General features: G+C 38.7%; 1 protein-coding gene and 1 long non-coding RNA gene across 4 annotated transcripts in view; one reads left to right on the forward strand and one right to left on the reverse strand.

Annotated features, from left to right (window-relative positions):
* The window catches only part of PLPPR1 (phospholipid phosphatase related 1), a 274835-nt gene that overhangs the window by 198796 nt on the left and 55080 nt on the right, over positions 1 to 20959 (reverse strand). The window lies entirely within an intron of this gene.
* Positions 10394 to 20959, forward strand: part of LOC309663986 — a 403267-nt gene continuing 392701 nt past the window's right edge. Inside the window, exon 1 of the long non-coding RNA XR_014265543.1 lies at positions 10394 to 20775. This is a non-coding gene — a long non-coding RNA (uncharacterized lncRNA). The remainder of the gene's footprint in view (positions 20776 to 20959) is intronic.

The raw sequence follows: 20959 nt of genomic DNA on the forward strand, positions 1-20959 counted from the left end.
ACAAAGTCTTCCCACCTTTCCCACCCCAAAGCAGAGTCACTCAGCTCCACATAATGGCCGTTTGCGTGTGTCAAGATTTCAAAGTAACTTTGAAAGTGCTGTCACGAATAAACCACCATATATATTATCTATGGCTAGTTAATTATGATTAAAACTCATTAAAATATAGGGTAGTACTCAAATTCTCAAAACCACACCTAAAAGAATAAGAATTACTCAAAAATGTTCACAGTGATTATGCCTGGGTAGTAGGATTGCAGATTACTAACTTACTCTTAATCTTTCTGTGGAAATGCTAAAACATCAACACCAAGTGCTCTGGGCAGGAACCTCCTACCTATACCCCTTAAAGAACATACTAGAAGGATTTCTAAAAATTCATAATAACCATTGATTCAATGAGTATATCTGAATACTTTCTGTGAAGCTATGATTGTGCCCCAGACCAGAAGTACATACGGCAGCGCCATAGATACATATCTGTAAGAGAAATGATTAGCAATGTCAAAAGACAGACGAGAAAAAATGCTGATTTAAATGCAACAACTACATACTTGAGGAAGTCTAGGTTTCCATTTCTTTACTGCAAAATGATGGCATTAAGCTAAAGTAGATGAAAGTTTCTCCCTTTTTTTTTTTGTCTCAGGATCCCATTACACTCTTAAAAATTATTAAGGACCCAAAAGAGCTTTTGTTTTGTGGGTTATTTCAATCTATTTTACTATGTTGGTAATTAAAACTGAGAAAATTTTAAACTATTTATTAATTCAAGGGTAACATTAATAAACCCAATGCAGGTTAACATAAAAACATATTATTGAAAAATAACTAGATTTTCCAAAACAGAAAACAATTATAAGAGCAGCTCTCCTACATTGCTGCAAATCTTCTTCATGTTTAGTAAGTGGGAGACAGCTGGATTCTCTTGTCTATGTCTACATTCCATCTGTTGTGATAACACATGCCACGTAGTCTCTGGGAAACTCACTTTACACTAGTGAGAGTGAAGATGCAGGTAGCGTCTTGGTATTATTACGAAATAATTTTTACCTTGTGGACCCCTTGTAAAGGTCTTGTGGATCCATGAATTATACTTTGAGGATCTCTGAATGAGAAGATTTCTAAGGTCTCATTCAGTTCTGACATGTTATGACTGTATGATTCTCCCCATTTAAAAAATGCCAGAATGAAAAATATAGAAAAAAACTGCAGCAAACTAAGATCTAACAGGAAAAACATACCAAAAACAGGAAATTTTTCTCTAAGTTTTGGTCTTCTGGAATTTGCTCTCTCCCAAAATTCAACTGACCTTCCTGAAAAGGAAGGTTATACATATATTACAAATCTCCAATTTAATGGCCAATAAAGATTTTATTTTATTCTACGTGTTTTGTGGGTGGGGTAAGGTGTATAAAAGGTACAAAAAATGTTACTTAGCCGTAATAACTGAACCAGAGGCAGGAATTCTGTGTGTGTGTGTGTGTGTGTGTGTGTGTGTGAACACAAAAGTATACAAACATTCAGATTTTATTTATAGGGCGCACTTTAGTCATTTCATAAACAGATGAGACCTCTATAAATAGAAAACAATCCTAGAGATCAGGCATTTCCTCTACAGGTGGAATTTCTATAATAAAGGAATTCTTGTGTCCAGTGGGGTTTTTAGACATATGTTACATTGAATATACCAGCATTAGGTTGAAATGAATACATTAAATACATTTTTAATCATCACCTATGTTAAAAATAATAGTAAAGCCCTATAAAGCTGACTGGATCACCCAATTGCAGGCATTAAGAAGCACATTCATTTAATGTAACTGTGATTAGTAATAAATAGTTTTGCTTCATTCCTTACATGAATTTACATCAGAGAACGGTCTGTTTGCACAGTTGAATGAATGCATTAACCCTTATAAAAGGAGTAGATTCTGGCAAAATACTCCATAAAAAGCTTTTTGAGATGGCATGGCAGGAGCAGAGGTGAGCAGGAAGTGTGCTTATAATCATTTTCCCAACTGTATTTGAAATAAAATTTAAAGCTTCAAAAAGGCATTTTAAAAACTCAGGGTTTTTTTTTTTTTTCTTGGAGTATAGTTGTTTTACAATATTGTGTTAGTTTATACTGTACAGCAAAGTGAATCATATATGTATACGTATATCCCCTCTTTTTTGGATTTCCTTCTCATTTAGGTCACCACAGAGCACTGAGTAGAGTTCCCTGCACTATACAGTAGGTTCTCAATAGATAACTAATGAAAACTCTGGGTTTTAAGGATACATTCTGGTTTCTCAAACCAAAATGGTGCCTTGCAAAATAAACATGTCTTTAATATAGAGTTCATTGCTAGTCTCTACTCCTTAGTAGGAAAAGCTGATTACTTAATTTATATAATTCATGTATGATATTCAGTTTACTCATCAGTAAAATGGGGATAAAATGAATAGTGCCCACCAGTCTCAACAGGATTATTTGAAGGGCAAATAAAACAATGCATATAAACAGCTTTTAGCAGAGTTCCTAGCCCAAACTAAGCTCTCAGTAAATGAGAGCTTCAATGAGGATGATTCAGTTTCTCTTTTTAAAATGCTACTTGGAAATACAGACCCACAGATACATGGAAATCTGAGCCTGCACTGAAAATCTATAGAAAAGAATGGCCTTTCCATAAAACAGGCATTTGGACTAGTTATCCATAGGAAAAAATTAAATTAAATTTGTCCCATCTCATATCATATACCAAAATTAATTCCAAGTAGATTTAAGACTTAAATGCAAAAGGCAAAATTCTACAACTTTTAGAGGACAATACAGGAGAATATTTTATGAGCCAAGATAGTATATGTTTTCTTAAATATGACACAAATGGGTTGACAATTAAAAGAAATAGTTAAATTTGATCACACGGGGGGAAAAAAAAAAATTCTTCCAACATAAAAATTTTTTAAAAATGTGCTGAAACTCAAACCACAAGTTGAGAGAAGATATTTGCCATACATATAACTAACAATTCATTAGTGCCCCAAAAATATAAAGAATACCAACAAATCAATAAGAAAAAGACAATCAAGTAGACAAATAGGCAGAAGAAGTGACTAGGTACTTCAGAGTAGGGAATCCAAATAGTGGATAAATGTATTAAGTAATAATTACCCTCTTTGTAATCAGGAAAATATAAACTGAAACCATAATACAGTACCATTTATAACCACCAGATTAGCAAATATTTAAAAGCTGAACAATATCAAGTGTTGGCTAGGATATGTAGGAATTAGAAAATTCACATGCTCCTAGTGGTATTTCAATGTATTTTACCCATTGAAGAAAATAATTAGACATAACTTAGTAAAACTAAAGATGTGAATTATTTATAACTCAAAATTTTCCCTTAAATTCTTGCACTTTCACACAAGGACACAAGTTAAAGAATGTTCATAGGACTATTGTGTGTAATAACAATTACAAAAAAGAAAACAAAGCCATGAAATACTTAATAGCATTGAAGATGGGTGAATTTTGGCCATACAGAGCAATACGAAATATAATTAAATTACAGGAATATTACGGTAAGAAGAAATAAAATCCAAGAATATGTACAATATAATTTCATTAATGTCAAGTTAAAAAATAGGCAAAATTAACTTATTGGACTTCACTGACATTATTAACTGTTTTCTAAAGAGAAGGACAAACAGTAGTGTAGAACCTGGCAGCATCCTGATGTTACCACTGATGATGTCCAGAGCAGCTACCAGATGTTTATCTGTTCATCTGTTTAGGCCTTCACAGTTTCTGTACTGTCCCTTACAGTTTATAAAGCACCTTCACATTAAGGTTCCCTTAATATTGTAACCTTCACAACATAACTTCTTTTCATAGGAGTAAAAAGGGGCTCAGAAAGGTTACATGAATTCCTTAGGTTCACACAGACATCTGAAGAGCAGAGTATGACTTTAGCCCACAGGCTTTTCTTCTAACTCTAAAGTCACTCTTCCATGCTGCCTGAAAGTTAGTTTGATCAGAGGATTCTGCAATCCACAAACGGGAGATGAAGCCCATAAACCAGAATGCAATTGTAGCCCCAGTTCATTCTCAACACCATGGGCTCTGGAGACCAGCTAGTTCTAGTCTGAGCTACATAAATGGATCTAATCCTAAAGTGGATAGAGGTGAAGGCTGCACTACGATCCAGAGACGCCTTAGGAAGAAACTTCAGACCAAAGCAGGCTGGGAACATTTGCGGTAAGCAAGAGGGTTAGGAGAGCAGTATTCCCAGGGGAATGTTTATTCTCTTTCCATAGGTTAAAAAAGCAAAAATGCAAATCGTTATAACAATTTACCCCTCCGGCCGGCAGGCAAATGCCCAATTGCTCTCTGGGGTGTTTTGAGCCTGCCCTCCAGTTTTTAGGACCTCTTGGAGATAGGAAGGATCTTGGGACTTCCAAAGTAAATAATATGTGTAGCTTAATTATTTAGAGTTAATTTATGGCATGGGGTGGTATTTAAAAAAATGTTCAGGGGAACTGCACTGCAATGAATTGGCTTTTATTTTCCCTAAACAAAAATCTACTTTGTTGGTATCATCTTGATCCATAGGGTGACCAAATTTCCCAGTGCGTCTGGGCAGTTCTGGTCTATGCCTGATATCCTGGCATAATTACAAATGGTGCCTGCCTTCAGGAACAAAGAGTCCCAAGTTGGACAATAAATTATCGAATCACACTACTTATCCAAGACTGCCATTTATGCATGTGTTTATTTCATTCAACAAGCATCTATCGAACACCTACTCTGTGCCAGATTCTATGGTATAGGTCAGGAATACAAAATGGAATAAGCCTTTGCAAGATGTTTACAATCTAAGCCAACCCATGGTTCATGGATGGATCAACTGGTTGATTTAATCAACCATTCATTGATGCAATAAGTCTCCCTCAACAAATATTTATCATCTCCATCTAAAACCTGGAAATACAATGGTATACAGATAAAAGTGGTTCCTACCCTCATCAAGTTTATAAGCTTATAGTCTATGGAAAAGATAGAATAACTAGAAATGTGATAAGTGGGAAAGAGTGGTATTCTATAAACAGCATTAAAGAGGTGATGGCAGAATTCTCTTTGGGAGGAATAATGCTCTTATATTTGGAAATATTCTTTTAAGGGCTTCTAGCCTGGTTTCAAAGGAAGAAGTTTAAAAAAGAGGAGCTAATCTTCTCTTTAGTGTACCAATGTATGTGGGTTCGTGGATTTATTCTATTAATATATTTAACAAATAGTTTTTGAGCATCAGTTTATGGGTATAGAGTGGTGAAGAATGTAGAAAATATCTTTGCCCTTAAGGACCTTACAGTCTTGTGTAAGGGTTTGTTGGAACTACCCAGTTCATTTATATCTAAAGAATAAATCTATAGATTTATTCTTTCATTCATCCATTTATTCTGTTTACTCAACAAGATGGCCATATATCAGGTAAAGTATCCAATAAGAAATTTGAGGAAGAGTTGTGTCTGATGCCCAACTATTAGTTTTTCCTTTTTATGCCTTCTTAAATTACCTCAAGCTATCCTCAGGTCCTTACTAAGCGTGTCAACCATTCCCCAAAGCTGGTTCTGGAGCTGCATGCAGCTGGACCCAGAGGTGACATATGACAACAAAAACTCAGAAGCATTTACAGCAAACACTCAGATGTTTTCAGAAGGGGACTAGATTTCCTTTATGAAGTATTTAGTATTAAGATACTAAATAAAAGAGTGATCTCATAGGTCTGGAAAATCTAAGAACACTCAAATTATATTTTGATGGGGGAAATATATAATGTTACATAAGTAATCACTAGAGCATTAACCCAGTCTAAATGCACACACATTTTGCTTGAGAGAGGTCCTAACATTGATAAGTCCTCAAAGGGGTTCATGACTGCCACTACCATCCCTTACCACACAAGAAAAGTCAAGAACCACCAGTAAAGAATGAAAGAAACATAAACTAATTATAATACAAAGCAATAAGTATTATAATAAAGGAATGCACAAAGTGGCTGCAGCAAGCTAAGCAAAACACAAGCAGCAATGGGTAAAAGAATGTGCATTTCTTAAGGTTTAATTTACTTGCATATGCTTTTTTGTAAATACAAGTACTGTGCAGTGGCTCAAAGAGTGGGTTTGGGAATCAGACAGACCTGTGTTCAAATCCTACTCCACCACTATCTAGCTATGTGACTTTGGGTGAATAACTTTGCATCACTAACCTCAGTTCTCTCAACTACAGAATGGGGGAAATAATTGTCCTAATTGTGGGCTCTAACAGTATCCTAGGAGTCTTAAGAATGGGGCCCTATGTAGAGAATGGACTTGAGGACACGGGGGCAGGGGAAGGGTAAGATGGGACAAAGTGAGAGAGTGGCATGGACATATATACACTACCAAATGTAAAATAGATAGCTAGTGGGAAGCAGCTGCATAGCACAGGGAGATCAGCTCGGTGCTTTGTGACCACCTAGGGGGTGGGATAGGGAGGGTCGAGGGAGGGAGACGCAAGAGGGAGGGGATATGGGGATATATGTATACATATAGCTGACTCACTTTGTAATACAGCAGAAACTAACACAACATTGTAAAGCAATTATCCTCCAATAAAGATGTAAAAAAAAAAAAAAAGAATGGGGTCCTAACTGTGAGGATGATAAAGAACTTGGAAAAACACCGGGATTCAAAATGCTCAATAAATGTGAACTATGATCAAAACTAAACACAGACACACACACACACAGACACACACACACACACACACACACAGAACAAAGGGTAAATTATCTCTGACAAACTGTCTTTAAGTCTATCCCATATATTATCAGACTATAGTTCCTTAAAATTTCTTAAATGCTAGCATATAAAAATGTGTGTTCCAAAATACATTTACATAATAATTATAGTGTTTTCAGGGTTTGAGAGCAATGAGGTTGTATTTCAAGCAGGTAAGCTGGGCAAAGTGTGAGGAATTAGGGTGGAGGACTTATACAGAGGCAAGCAACTCAAATAATACCTTCAAATGAAATTCTAGGTGTTTTCACAAATAAAAATAAAATGAGCAGAAGGTAAAACCCAACTCTTACTCCTTTCCTGGGTGCAGCCTTTAATCCACTTGGTCTCTTTAGCCTCCCTTTTCATGGAGGTGAGGATGGTTTTGCATTGCAAAATAGACACTGTCACCACAAAGGTGAGATCTCATCTTCTCACTTTCCCTGTGCCACAGGCTTTGAGTCAGACTTCTTTATCTTTCCACCTTGCTGGGTCCTAAATTTAGACGGGGATCCACGTTAATAACTCACTTTTTGTCCATCTCACATTTTTCTAGATAATGTACATATGAAAAAATGCCAACCATGCGACTCTCATAAAGGAAGTAATGAGACGCTCTGACCAGGTGTGATAAAAGGAAGAGGAATACAACACAATACCAGCAAACAGAATCCAACAGTACATTAAAAGGATCATACAACATGATCAAGTGGGGCTTATCCCAGGAATGCAAGGATTCTTCAATATATCAAAACAATCAATATGATACACCATATTAACAAACTGAAGAATAAAAACCATATGATCATCTCAATAGATGCAGAAAAAGCTTTCAACAAAATTCAACACCGATTTATGATAAAAACTCTCCAGAAAGTAGGCATAGAGGGGACCTACCTCAACATAATAAAGACCATATATGACAAAGCCACAGCCAACATTGTTCTTAATGGTGAAAAACTGAAACCATTTCCTCTAAAATCAGGAACAAGACAAGGATGCCCATTCTCACCACTATTATTCAACATAGTTTTGGAAGTTTTAGCCACAGCAATCAGAGAAGAAAAAGAAATAAAAGGAATTCAAATTGGAAAAGAAGAAGTAAAGCTGTCACTGTTTGCAGAGGACATGATACTATTCATAGAGAATCCTAAAGATGCTACCAGAAAACTACTACAGCTAGTCAATGAATTTGGTAAAGTAGCAGGATACAAAATTAATGCACAGAAATCTCTTGCACTCCTATACACTAATGATGAAAAATCTGAAAGGGAAATTAAGGAAACACTCCCATTTACCATTGCAACAAAAAGAATAAAATACCTAGGAATAAACCTACCTAAGGAGACAAAAGACCTGTACTCAGAAAACCATAAGACACTGATGAAAGAAATTAAAGATGATACAAACAGATGGAGAGATAGACTATGTTCTTGGATTGGAAGAATCAACATTGTGAAAATGACTATACTACCCAAAGGAATCTACATCTTCAATGCAATCCCTATCAAACTACCAATGGCATTTTTCACAGAAGTAGAACAAAAAAATTTCACAATTTGTATGGAAACACAAAAAACCCCAAATAGCCAAAGCAACCTTGAGAAAGAAAAACGGAGCTGGAGGAATAAGGCTCCTGGACTTCAGACTGTACTACAAAGCTACAGTAATCAAGACTGTATGGTACTGGCACAAAAACAGAAATATAGATCAATGGAACAGGATAGAAAGCCCAGAGATAAACCCACACACATATGGTTACCTTATCTTTGATAAAGGAGGCAAGAATATACAGTGGAGAAAAGACAGTCTCTTCAATAAGTGGTGCTGGGAAAACTGGACAGCTACAAGTAAAAGAATGAAATTAGAACACTTCCTAACACCATACACTAAAATAAATTCAAAATGGATTAAAGACCTAAATGTAAGACCGGACACTATAAAACTTGTAGAGGAAAACATAGGAAAAACACTCTTTGACATAAATCACAGCAAGATCCTTTTTGACCCAGCTCCTAGAGAAATGGAAATAAAAACAAACAAATGGGACCTAATGAAACTTAGAAGCTTTTGCACAGCAAAGGAAACCATAACAAGATGAAAAGACAACCCTCAGAATGGGAGAAAATATTTGCAAATGAAGCAACGGACAAAGGATTAATCTCCAAAATTTACAAGCAGCTCATGCAGCTCAATATCAAGAAAACAAACAACCCAATCCAAAAATGGGCAGAAAACCTAAATAGACATTTCTCCAAAGAAGATATACAGATTGCCAACAAACACATGAAAGAATGCTCAACATCATTAATCATAAGAGAAATGCAAATCAAAACTACAATGAGGTATCACCTCACACCAGTCAGAACGGCCATCATCAATAAATCTACAAACAATAAATGCTGGAGAGGGTGTGGAGAAAAGGGAACCCTCTTGCACTGTGGGTGGGAATGTAAATTGATACAGCCACTATGGAGAACAGTATGGAGGTTCCTTAAATAACTAAAAATAGAACTACCATATGACCCAGCAATCCCACTACTGGGCATATACCCGGAGAAAACTATAATTCAAAAAGAGTCACGTACCACAATGTTCATTGCAGCTCTATTTACAATAGCCAGGACACAGAAGCAGCCTAAGTGTCCATCGACAGATGAATGGATATAGAAGATGTGGCACATATATACAATGGAATATTACTCAGCCATAAAAAGAAACGAAATTGAGTTATTTGTAGTGAGGTGGACGGACCTAGAGTCTGTTATACAGAGTGAATTAAGTCAGAAAGAGAAAAACAAATACCGTATGCTAACACATATATATGGAATCTAAAAAAAAAAAAAAGGTCGTGAAGAACCTAGAGGCAGGATGGGAATAAAGATGCAGACCTACTAGAGAATGGACTTGAGGACATGGGGAGGGGGAAGTGTAAGATGGGACAAAGTGAGAGAGTGGCATGGACATATATACACTACCAAATGTAAAATCGATAGCTAGTGGGAAGCAGCCGCATAGCACAGGGAGATCAGCTCGGTGCTTTGTGACCACCTAGAGGGGTGGGATAGGGAGGGTGGGAGGGAGGGAGACGCAAGAGGGAAGAGATATGGGGATATATGTATACGTGTAGCTGATTCACCTTGTTATAAAGCAGAAACTAGCACACCATTGTAAAGCAATTATACTCCAATAAAGATGTTAAAAAGAAAAAGAAAAAAAAAATCTACCAACAATAAATGCTAGAGACGGTGTGGAGAAAAGGGAACCCTCCTGCACTGTTGGTGGGAATGTAAATTGATACAGCCACAAGGAGAACAGTATGGAGATTTCTTAAAAAACTAAAAATAGAACTACCATACGACCCAGCAATCCCACTACTAGTAGCAATCCTACTACTGGGCATATACCCTGAGAAAACCACAATTCAAAAAGAGTCATGTACCACAATGTTCATGGCAGCTGTATTTACAATAGCCAGGACATGGAAGCAACCTAAGTGTCCATCGACAGATGAATGCATAAAGAAGATGTGGCACATATACACAATGGAATATTACTCAGCCATAAGAAGAAACGAAATTGAGTTATTTGTAATGAGGTGGGTGGACTTAGAGTCTGTCATACAGTGTGAAGAAAGTCAGAAAGAGAAAAACAAAAACACATATATGTGGAATCTAATTTAAAAAAATGGTTCTGGTGAACCTAGGGGCAGGACAGGAGTAAAGATGCAGATGTAGAGAATGGACCTGAGGACACGGTGAGGGGGAAGGGTAAGCTGGGACGAAGTGAGAGAGTGGCATGGACATATATACACTACCAAATGTAAAATAGATAGCTAGTGGGAAGCAGCTGCATAGTACAGGGAGATCAGCTCGGTGCTTTGTGACCACCTAGAGGGGTGGGATAGGGAGGGTGGGAGGGAGACACAAGAGGGAGGAGATATGGCGATGTATGTATACGTATAGCTGATTCACTTTGTTATACAGCAGAAACTAACACAACAATGTAAAGTAATTATACTCCAATAAAGCTGTTAAAAAAAAAAAAAGGAAGAGGAATAATCAGCCACCACATTTTCCCCAAGCCCATGCCTTCTTATTTTACTGCTATATTTTGAGAAACAAATAATCACCTGTCCCAGTGAATGCATCGAGGAAACAATTTATTACGGGTCATTAGTGGAAGATGCTCTTTGGATTCTGTGCAGCACAGAATCCTCAGATGCCTCACGGGGAGAGGAGGAGGGGCACTGTCTGGTGAGCCATATTTTTTTTTAGTGTATTTGCATTTTATGTCAATTTATTTTCCATCAGAATTATTTTTTCTTGACTGTGTAATATATGTCAGAAATCAGAAACCAAATCCTTCTTCCTAGTCAATATTTAGGTCATAAATGTCTACTGAGTGTCTCATCCCAGGATCACAGACAAAAAGAGATACAAGCACAAAGAGTGTTGGGCTGAAAAAGACTTCAGGGATGATCTAATTTAACTTCCTCCATTGTCATGAATTCGTGGGTTCTGTTGCTGCTGTTGATGAGTTTGTTTGTTTGAACACTTACTCTGTACCAGGCATTGTGCTAAGCAGTTTACATGGCTTGTCTCTTTAAATACTCACACAAAAACAACCCACTACTGTTTGACTTATTTTATAGGAAATTGAGGCTTAGAGGGATTAAGTAACTTACCCAGGGTCAAAGAACTAGGAAATGAATGCCTTCAGGATTTTAACCCAGGACTGAGCAACTCCAGAACTTGCTCTTGTTAACAAGAGTTCCAAGGACAGTCTTTAAACTCTCGTTCACGGGCAAAAGAGAAACTACCAAGCTCTTGTTCTCTCACAGTCAAGATTGCCTTATCATTTTTCATATTTTAAAACTGAGGCCCAGAGACTCAAATCAGTGAACCAAGGCCACAAAAGTACCTAGTAGCACAGCCAGGATGGAACGCGGGACTCCCTCTTGAACGGCCCACTCTCAATCCAGAACCATCGGCAAATCACTTAAATGAAATGGATTTCCCCCAACTTTTAAAGGAACTCGATGTTTCCTGAGGTCACATGATTCTGCATCCCTCTACCTTTCTAACATTCCACCTAATTTCCTTTTGCTTGAGTCTTCATTTCCCTATTCCTCAAATGTTGATGATCTTGGGCTTCCCCATCTTTGGCCTCTTTGCTCTTTACTCTTCTCACCAACGTCTGGCCATTCCCATGAGTGTAGTTATCACTAACTAATCATTTCCAAATTTCTCTCTTTGGCCTGGACTGTCCCCTGAGCTCCAGACCCAAGTGTACAACATCTCTTTCTGAATGTCGAAGAAGCACCTAAATTGACGGTATCTAATACCAAATATATGATTCTTTCCAATCCATTCTCCCATATTCCGTCTCTCCCATTCCTTCCACCTGAGACTCATGACCCACCAGTGCACAGGTCCACAAGTTCTGTGGACTTTCATCTCCTAAAATAGATCCTAATTTTGTCCCTTTTTTTCCACTGCATTTGTTATAGTTTAAGACCTCATCATCTGTCGTAAATATAACAGACGTTGCAGTAGACTTCCTGCTCCATTCCCAATCTATCTTCCATTCACGCTCCAGAGTGATATTTCTGAACATAAACCCATCACATTAATCCCCTGCCTAAAACCAATTCATTGATTTTGTATCATTTACTGGGAGGAAAAAAACACCATATTCTATATCATGGCTCATAAGGATCTCCATGATCTGATGCACTGGGAACCCTCTAGCCTCAGCCCCTGCTCCCACATCATATTTTATTCTCGAAATCCCAAACTACTTTTGGTTTCCCAAACGCACCAAGCTATTTTGTGTTATGCCTTTGCTTATGCTGTGCCCTCTTACAGAAAGACTTTCCCCACCTACCTCCTCCTGTCATTCTAGAGAATTCCTAATCAGCTTTAAAAAAAAAAAAAGCCTACAGCACTGGGTATTCCCAGGTGGTTTCCCATCCAAATACTAGCCAAGCCCGACCCTGCTTAGTTTCTAAGATCAGATGAGAAGCAGCACATTCAGGGTGGTATAGCTATAGACCTAATCAGCGCTTAAAACAGACCTCACAGGTCATCTTCCACCTCCATTCTCCTCTAGTTGCTTCTGCTCCTAGTGTAGCTATTGTTTCTTGTGCATCTTTATTCCCTGGACACTCATTGCTGCATTTTCCAGAATGCACAGTAATTATTTGTACAGATGTCTGTCTAGTCATATAGACAATGAGTGCCTCCAGATGTAAAACACATGCACACCGTCCAGATATATCTACTCAGATGGTACTCACACTCATTCAGATATTCCATGTGTCCTCATATTTATACACACTTATTCAGATGTTTTTGCAAACATATTGAGGTTCACTTATGATCCTCACACATCATTCCAATGTTACATGTGCTTGTATAGCTTTCACAGTGTTTGTTCAGGTGATACATACGTCTCTTAAATGTTACATGTGTTCACTTAGATCTGCCATGTGCCCATGTAGCTGTTAATCAGCTCACTGAAATGCTACACATAGGTATCACTCATCCTTAAAACAGTAGTTCTCAAAATGTGGTTCCCAGACCAGCAGCACCAGGATCATCTGAATGCATATTCTTGGGCCCAACCCCAGACCTTCTGATTCAGAAACTCTGGGGAAGAGTTCCCAGAAACGTGTGCTTAACAAGTCCTGTAGGTGATTCTGGCACACGCTCAAGTTTGATACCCACCAACTTAGATGTTACACATCCTCATTCATATGTTCTACTAACACAGGTGACACACACGTTCACTAAAATGTTACACATGTTAGTTGTTTTAAAAACAGATTCATTTAGATAGTAAATAGCTCAAACATTACACACTGATATTCAGATCATGCACATGCTTATTCAGAAAGTCACACCTGAGACATCACAAACCCTCATCAGACACTACACATGCTCGCTGAGATGATACACATGTTCGCTGTGCTGTTAAAAATGCTTACCTAAATCTTACATATGTTAAACTATTCATTTTGATCTTCCACACTCACGTGTTTATTTAGATGTCACCTACCCTTTTTCTGATAATATATCAATACATGTTCACTCAGACCTTACACATGTTCATACATGTTTCACAACGCACACAGATGTTTCACAAGCCCATTCTGATGTTAAAGGTGCTTATTCAGATCACACGTGCTCACTTTCACGTCCATGGGACCATTCAATTGTATGCTCACTCATTCAGAAACTGCTGTGCCCACTCCATATGCACTGCTAACCAACCCCTGCTATAGATGAAGGGTTATCTTCTGCTCTAGCCACTTCCCATCGTGAGGATGGTATCTTCTTTAGAAAGGTTCCCCTTGACTTGGTCTCCTATGGTACCTGCCCTCTCTCCTGATGCCGTTGCTGTGTCTCTCCCTTTGTAGCCTCTCCTGGCTCATCAGCTGCCTCACAGTTTCTGTGATCTCAGGGCAGCTCAAGCTCACCATTGTTTACACGGAATATATATCTGTTCCCCACACTCAAATACCCTCACCTACTTGGGGAAAGTTGTTTCAGCAACTGTCAGCCTTTCACTGGGTTTGAATGTGCTTTTAACCACACCTTCTGTCGCCTTTGGCAACCCCCAGTTATATACCTACAAGGCTTTCCAAGTTCAGAGGAGCTTTTGATTGGTTCCACTTCATAATTTTATCATTGCCTTGGCCGCAATCAATAAGGGGGGCTTATGCAGTGATACTAGATCAACATCCAAAACAAGGAGTACTGATTTGAGCACTTAGCATGAACTCAACCTCCTTTAGTGGCCCAGAAATACTTCTGTGCTTGTCCCAAGTGTTTCTTCCTCCAATTTACAGAGAAAGAGCTATTTTATGTTTGGAATCAGAATGTTACTAATTTGAATCTTGGTTCCACCACTTACTGGCTATGTGATCTTGAGAAAGTCATTTAATGACTAAGTCCCTTGGAATAGGGACTAAGTCAGAAGTTTAGTCCCACTAATTGAGGCACCTGAGGAATAGAGGACGAGGGAATATTGAAGTTAGAAAACTGGGTACAAGGGGACAATTCCAGGATGGACAATTTCAAGGTCTGAGAAAGGAATAGAGAGCTTGATAAACACAGACTATAGGGTCACTGTTCAGATACCACACTCTGAGTCAGATGAGCTGCAAAGCCACTGACAGCACGGCTTGGAACTTGTGGTCACTGCTTGGGCCTGACACTACCACTCGTTGGGGAGGAGGACTGGGGCTTCTTGAAACTTCCTGCCTTAATAGCAGATTGGTTTTAGAACTGAGATAGACTGAAGCGTTCAGGGATGTCATTAGTGAGCTGAGAAAAGTAGAAGCAAGGAAATGGGGGTTCAAATTGGTGACAGAAGTGCTGCTAGAGTGGGTTTCACATTTCTGTGACATTTAAGTCATAAGGCAGTGCATATTAATCAAAAAGGCCACCAGGCTGTACACGTTCACTCCTTAAATAGGTAACATGTATAGAGTGCTTAGAACAGTGCCTGATCCAGAATAAGGACCACATAAGTGTTTTCTAGTGTGATGGTATTTATGAATTAACTCAACAAATATATAGTATGCACTTGCTATGTTTCAGTTGTTAGGGATAGACAAAATAAAATCATAACTCCTTAACTCAAGAGAGAAATAATCTGCTAATAGCCTAATTTAGAGAAACATAAAAACAAAAGGAAGGAATGTCCAATTCTGCCTGGGTCTGGTGAGGCAGGGGTGTCCCAGGGAGCATTTCTGATGTGTTTGTGTGGACTCTTGGGTAGTCAGCAAGAAGACGGAGAAAGTAGGGTATTCAGACAGAACACTAGCAAGTGCAAAGGTAATACATTCAAGGAAATGGAGGGAGCCAAAGGAACTATACGGAGAATGGGGAAAGGTCATGCAATAGAGGAAGGTTAGAACCAAATCACAAATGGCCTTGAATGTCTTGATAAAAGATTAGGCCTAAATCTGTAGGCAATAGGGAGCTACTGAAGGTTTTTGAGCAGGAGAATGACTTGAGTTGATTTATGTTTTAGAAATATCGCTCTTGCTACATTGTGAACAATATCAGGAGGAAGGCAAGGCAGGAAGAAGGGAGCCCTGCTAGAATATTCTGGCTGCAATTCAGACGGAAGATGATGATGATCTAGATAAAGTAGTAGCAAGAAGGATGGAGATGGGAGGGCAAACACCAAAGAGAGTTAAGAGGTAGAAAAAAATGACAAGATTTGATGATCACTTGAACAGGGGGTTGGAAAGAAAGGAAGTATGTCCTTATCACACTTTCGGAAAAACTGTAGTTTTAAATAAAGTATCCCAGTGCAACTGGGAACTGATCTGCGCTGATATCTGGCACTTGTTCAGGGCCACCCCCTTGGTAAAAGATCCAGGAACACTGGCAATGATTCACAGATTCCAATCATTCATGCATTCTAGAGCCTTGACTGCTTCTTCTGGGATGCTAAAGCAGCATAGTTGACCTAATGATAAGAGATGGTCACAATATCCATTTTATTTAGCCAGGAAGATGGAAGCACCCACCACAGCAATGCACTTACATGTCAGATGAGTCGATGAATGGAAATTCTAAAGTTAAAGCAGAAGGACCCAGGATCAAATACAAAATTGGTCAGTGACTATGATATATTTTCTGAATGTATCAAAACAGACAAGAAACTAATTACATGACTTCTGGGTGGACAGAAGCTTGACATTCTGAAATTTCAAAGCTCTATTATAGCTGCCATTACCAAAATATCAGTTTAAAATGTCAGGGCTACATATGAAGTGGGCACTTAATTGAGTGAATAAATGAATGAATGGATTTCTCTGAAATATTAAATCTAGCTTTCAAGATTTCCTGGTGATTACATTATCATTCACATTTTCCACATGGCTTTGGTGATGGCATATTAATAACTGAGAGTGTTGATTAATGGATCAGTATTAACTTGAAGGGGAATTTTAGTAGGATTCCCAGGTTTTTGTACATAGCTCAATCCTGTTCAACATTTTCATCCACAGTTTGGATGAAAGCACAACTGTCACTCTTATCAAAATAACTCACAGCTGGGGATGTCCCTCTCTCCTTCCTTCCCTGTCCACTGTGATGATCAGGCTAGGTCTGATCTTTAAGAGAAAAATGAGAACTAGAGATCACCTAGTTGCTTTATATTATTTGGGAAATGAAGTAGGGAAAGGGAGGAGGGAAGGGAAGCACAGAGGGAAACAAAAGGACAAGGGGAAGAGGAAACAGGAGAAAGGAAGGAAAGAAAGAAAATAGAAAAGGAGAGGAGGGAATGGGGAGGAAGGGAAGAGGAAAGGAAAAATGGGAAGAAGGAAGTAAGGGTGGGAGAAGGAAGGAGATAGGGAAAGAAGCAAGAGAAGAGCCACCAAACACAAACAGAATGGCAATTGTTGAAAGGAATGGAACCTAGACAAGAGTCTTGGGCAACGAAGAGAGTCCCTAATACCTGCCTATAAAAATATGAAGGGAGTCATGTAGGAGAGAGAATAACTTTATCATGTATTGCTGCAGAGGGCTGAAATGGGATAAATGGGGGGAATTTAAGAAGATGGTTGTTGGTTTGGTAAATGGAGAGTTTTCAAACAGGCAGAACTGTTGAAAAATATAACAAATTGAAATGTCATGAGCTGCCAGCAACTGAAAAAGTTCATAAGTTATCAGCCCAAGCCTCAGGCTGGGTGAATGAACTTCTGCCTGGTATGGAGATTGGTCCAGACAATCTCACGTGTCTTATATAGCTATTCTAATGTAGACAAAGAAACACTTTTGTGCTCATGTGTTTATGATAAGTTGCCCTAGCTAGCACAGTGAAGAGTAGAGAAAAGGAGAAAGGGAGAGAAAAAGGGAGAAACTCAGAGGATAAAAGGATTCATTCATTGCTTTTTTTTAAATCCAACAAATATTTATTGGTGGCTGAATGGGACTAAAATGATAAGTCAAAATAGATAGTTCCTGTTCTTATGGAACCTAGTCTGTTAATGAGACAAACATTAATGAAATATCCTCTCTAATGAATGCATAAATACTGAGATAATGGCTCTAACATAAGTGTTTTTGAAGAATATATAGCAAGAGAGCTTGACTGGGAAAGGGGATGGGGTGTGTCTTAGCTCAGACTGCTGTAAACCGTAACAAAATACCGTAGACTGGGGGGCTTAATACCATAGACAACAGACATTTTTTTCTCACAGTTCTGGAGGCTGGGAGTCCAAGATCAAAGTACCAGCCAATTCAGTGTCTGATGAAGACCCTTTTCCTGCGTGCAGATGGCTGCCTTCTCACTGTGTCTTCATATGAAGAGAGAAAGACAACTCTAGTCTCTTCCTCTTCTCATAAGGACACTAATCCTATCATGGGGCCCACGCTTATGACCTCATCAAAACCTAATTACCGCCCAAAGGCCCGATCTCCACAGTTTAATGTTTCAACATATAAGTGGGGAGGCTGCACAAACATTTAGTCTATAAAAGGGGGAGAGTCAAGAAAAATTTCCCTGAGGAAGTGATCCCTGGGCTGAGATCTGCAGGAGAGGTATGGGCACAGGAATTCATTCCAGGGAGAGGGTACAACGTAGGCAATGTTCCTACAGCATCATGGAGCAGGGGCCGTTGGCAGCACTGAGAGGCCAGTGTGCGTGGATCACAGAAAGGAAGAGTGAGAGACAGGCAGGATGAATTTCAAGAGGTAGGCAGGGCTGAACCAAGCAAGGCCACTTTATTTGATAAAGGACCATACTGATTTTTTTCTCTAACTCAACAAATTTATATTGAGAATTTAATATATGTCAGGCACCAGCTAGGCACTAAAAATACACCAGGGATGATAAGCAAGATAGATATGATGCTTACAATGAAAAAATAGTAAGTGCTGGTATAGGGAAGTAGGGACACATAACTTCCGGAGGATGGGGAATAGCAAAAGACTTCCTAAAGGAAGTGATATTTTAAGTGAGTCCTGAAAGAGAAATAAAGTAGACTTTAGCAAAGTGAAAACTGAAACACAATTTACTGCAGTTTTAAGGAGCAGGTATGCAGGCCTGGAGGTAAGAGAGAGTACACTGTGTTGGAAGAAGATGACAGAAGCTCAGAAGTAGCTAAAATAAAAGGCACAAGGAGATAGTAGCAAGAGATGGAGGTGGGGTTGTAAGCAAGGGATATATCGTGAAGGGACCCATACTCCATGTTAAGAAGTATAGCCCACATCCAGGAAAGGGTCGTGTAGAATGGATTGGGAAAGAGAAAGCCAAAGACCGGGAGGCCAGGTAGGAAATTATTAGCATAGTTCAGGTGACAGTTGATGAGATCTGAATTATTTTGGAGACAACTGAGGAAAAGGGAATTGGACGGGATTGAGACATATTTAGGAGGCAGAAGTTATTAGACCTAGTGTTTGATTAGCTAAGTAAGGTGTGGTAGGCAGAATCACAGCCCCCCAAAGATGTCCCTGGAACCTATGAATATGTTAGGCTATATGGCAAAGGGGAATTGAGGTTGCAGATAGAATTAGGCTGCTAATCAGATGACTTTAAACCTGGCAATTATCCTAGATTATCCTGGTAGGCCCAGTGGAATCACAAGCGTCCTTAAAAGTGGAAGAGGGGGCAGAAGAAAGAGAACCAGAGATGGCAGTGTGAGGACTGCCCTTGCTGGCTTTGAAGATGGAGGAAGGAGGCCACGAGCCAAAGAATAGTGGTAGCCTCTAGACGCTGGAAAAAGCAAGGAAACAGATTCTCCCACAGAGCCTTCAGAAGAAATGCTGGCCTGCCGACATCTTGATTTTAGCCCAGTGAGAGTCATTTTGGACTTCTGACCTCCAGAACTGTAAGATACTAAATTTGTATGATTTAAGCACTAAATTTGTGGTAATTTATTATAGCAGCAATATGAAACTAACACAGTGACAGAGAGGAAAGATCCAGGATGATGCCAAGATTCTGTCTTTGACAACTTTGTGGAATGATGCTTCCACTAGGGAACATAGGAAGAGGAAGAACAGGTTATGGAGATAAATGTTGATTCACTTTTGAACATACTGATTGTGGGCTTTCTGCAATACTGGTGTCAGGTAAATGTGTGGGTGTGGAGAATCAAAAAAGAGTTCTAGATTAGAGATACAGATTTTAGAGTTATTAACATATGTGGTAGCTTACCTGCCAAGTACAGGTGATCATCTAGGGAGAGAGAGCAAACTTTTTTTAAAAAAGGAAGAGGAAGAAGAAATGGACCTGTATGCAGAAAACTATAAGACACTGATGAAAGAAATTAAAGATGATACAAACAGATGGAGAGATATACCATGTTCTTGGATTGGAAGAATCAACGTTGTGAAAATGACTATACTACCCAAAGCAATCTACAGATTCAATGGAATCCCTATCAAACTACCAATGGCATTTTTCACAGAACTAGAACAAAAATTTCACAATTTGTATGGAAACACAAAAGACCCCGAATAGCCAAAGCAATCTTGAGAACGAAAAACAGAGCTGGAGGAATCAGGCTCCCGGACTTCAGACTATACTACAAAGCTACAGTAATCAAGACAGTATGGTACTGGCACAAAAACAGAGCTATAGATCAATGGAACAGGATAGAAAGCCCAGAGATAAACCCACACACATATGGTCACCTTATCTTTGATAAAGGAGGCAAGAATATACAGTGGAGAAAAGACAGCCTCTTCAATAAGTGGTGCTGGGAAAACTGGACAGCTACATGGAAAAGAATGAAATTAGAACACTCCCTAACACCATACACAAAAATAAACTCAAAATGGATTAAAGACCTAAATGTAAGGCCAGACACTATAAAACTCTCAGAGGAAAACATAGTCAGAACACTCTATGACATAAATCACAGCAAGATCCTTTTTGATCCAGCTCCTAGAGAAATGGAAATAAAAACAAAAATAAACAAATAGGACCTAATGAAACTTAAAAGTTTTTGCACAGCAAAGGAAACCATAAACAAGATGAAAAGACAACACTCAGAATGGGAGAAAATATTTGCAAATGAAGCAACTGACAAAGGATTAATCTCCAAAATTTACAAGCAGCTCATGCAGCTCAATATCAAAAAGCAAACAACCCAATCCAAAAATAGGCAGAAGAGCTAAATAGACAT

Source organism: Balaenoptera physalus (genome assembly GCF_965194825.1).
Source record: "Balaenoptera physalus genome assembly, chromosome: 7".
Lineage (NCBI taxonomy): Eukaryota > Metazoa > Chordata > Mammalia > Artiodactyla > Balaenopteridae > Balaenoptera > Balaenoptera physalus.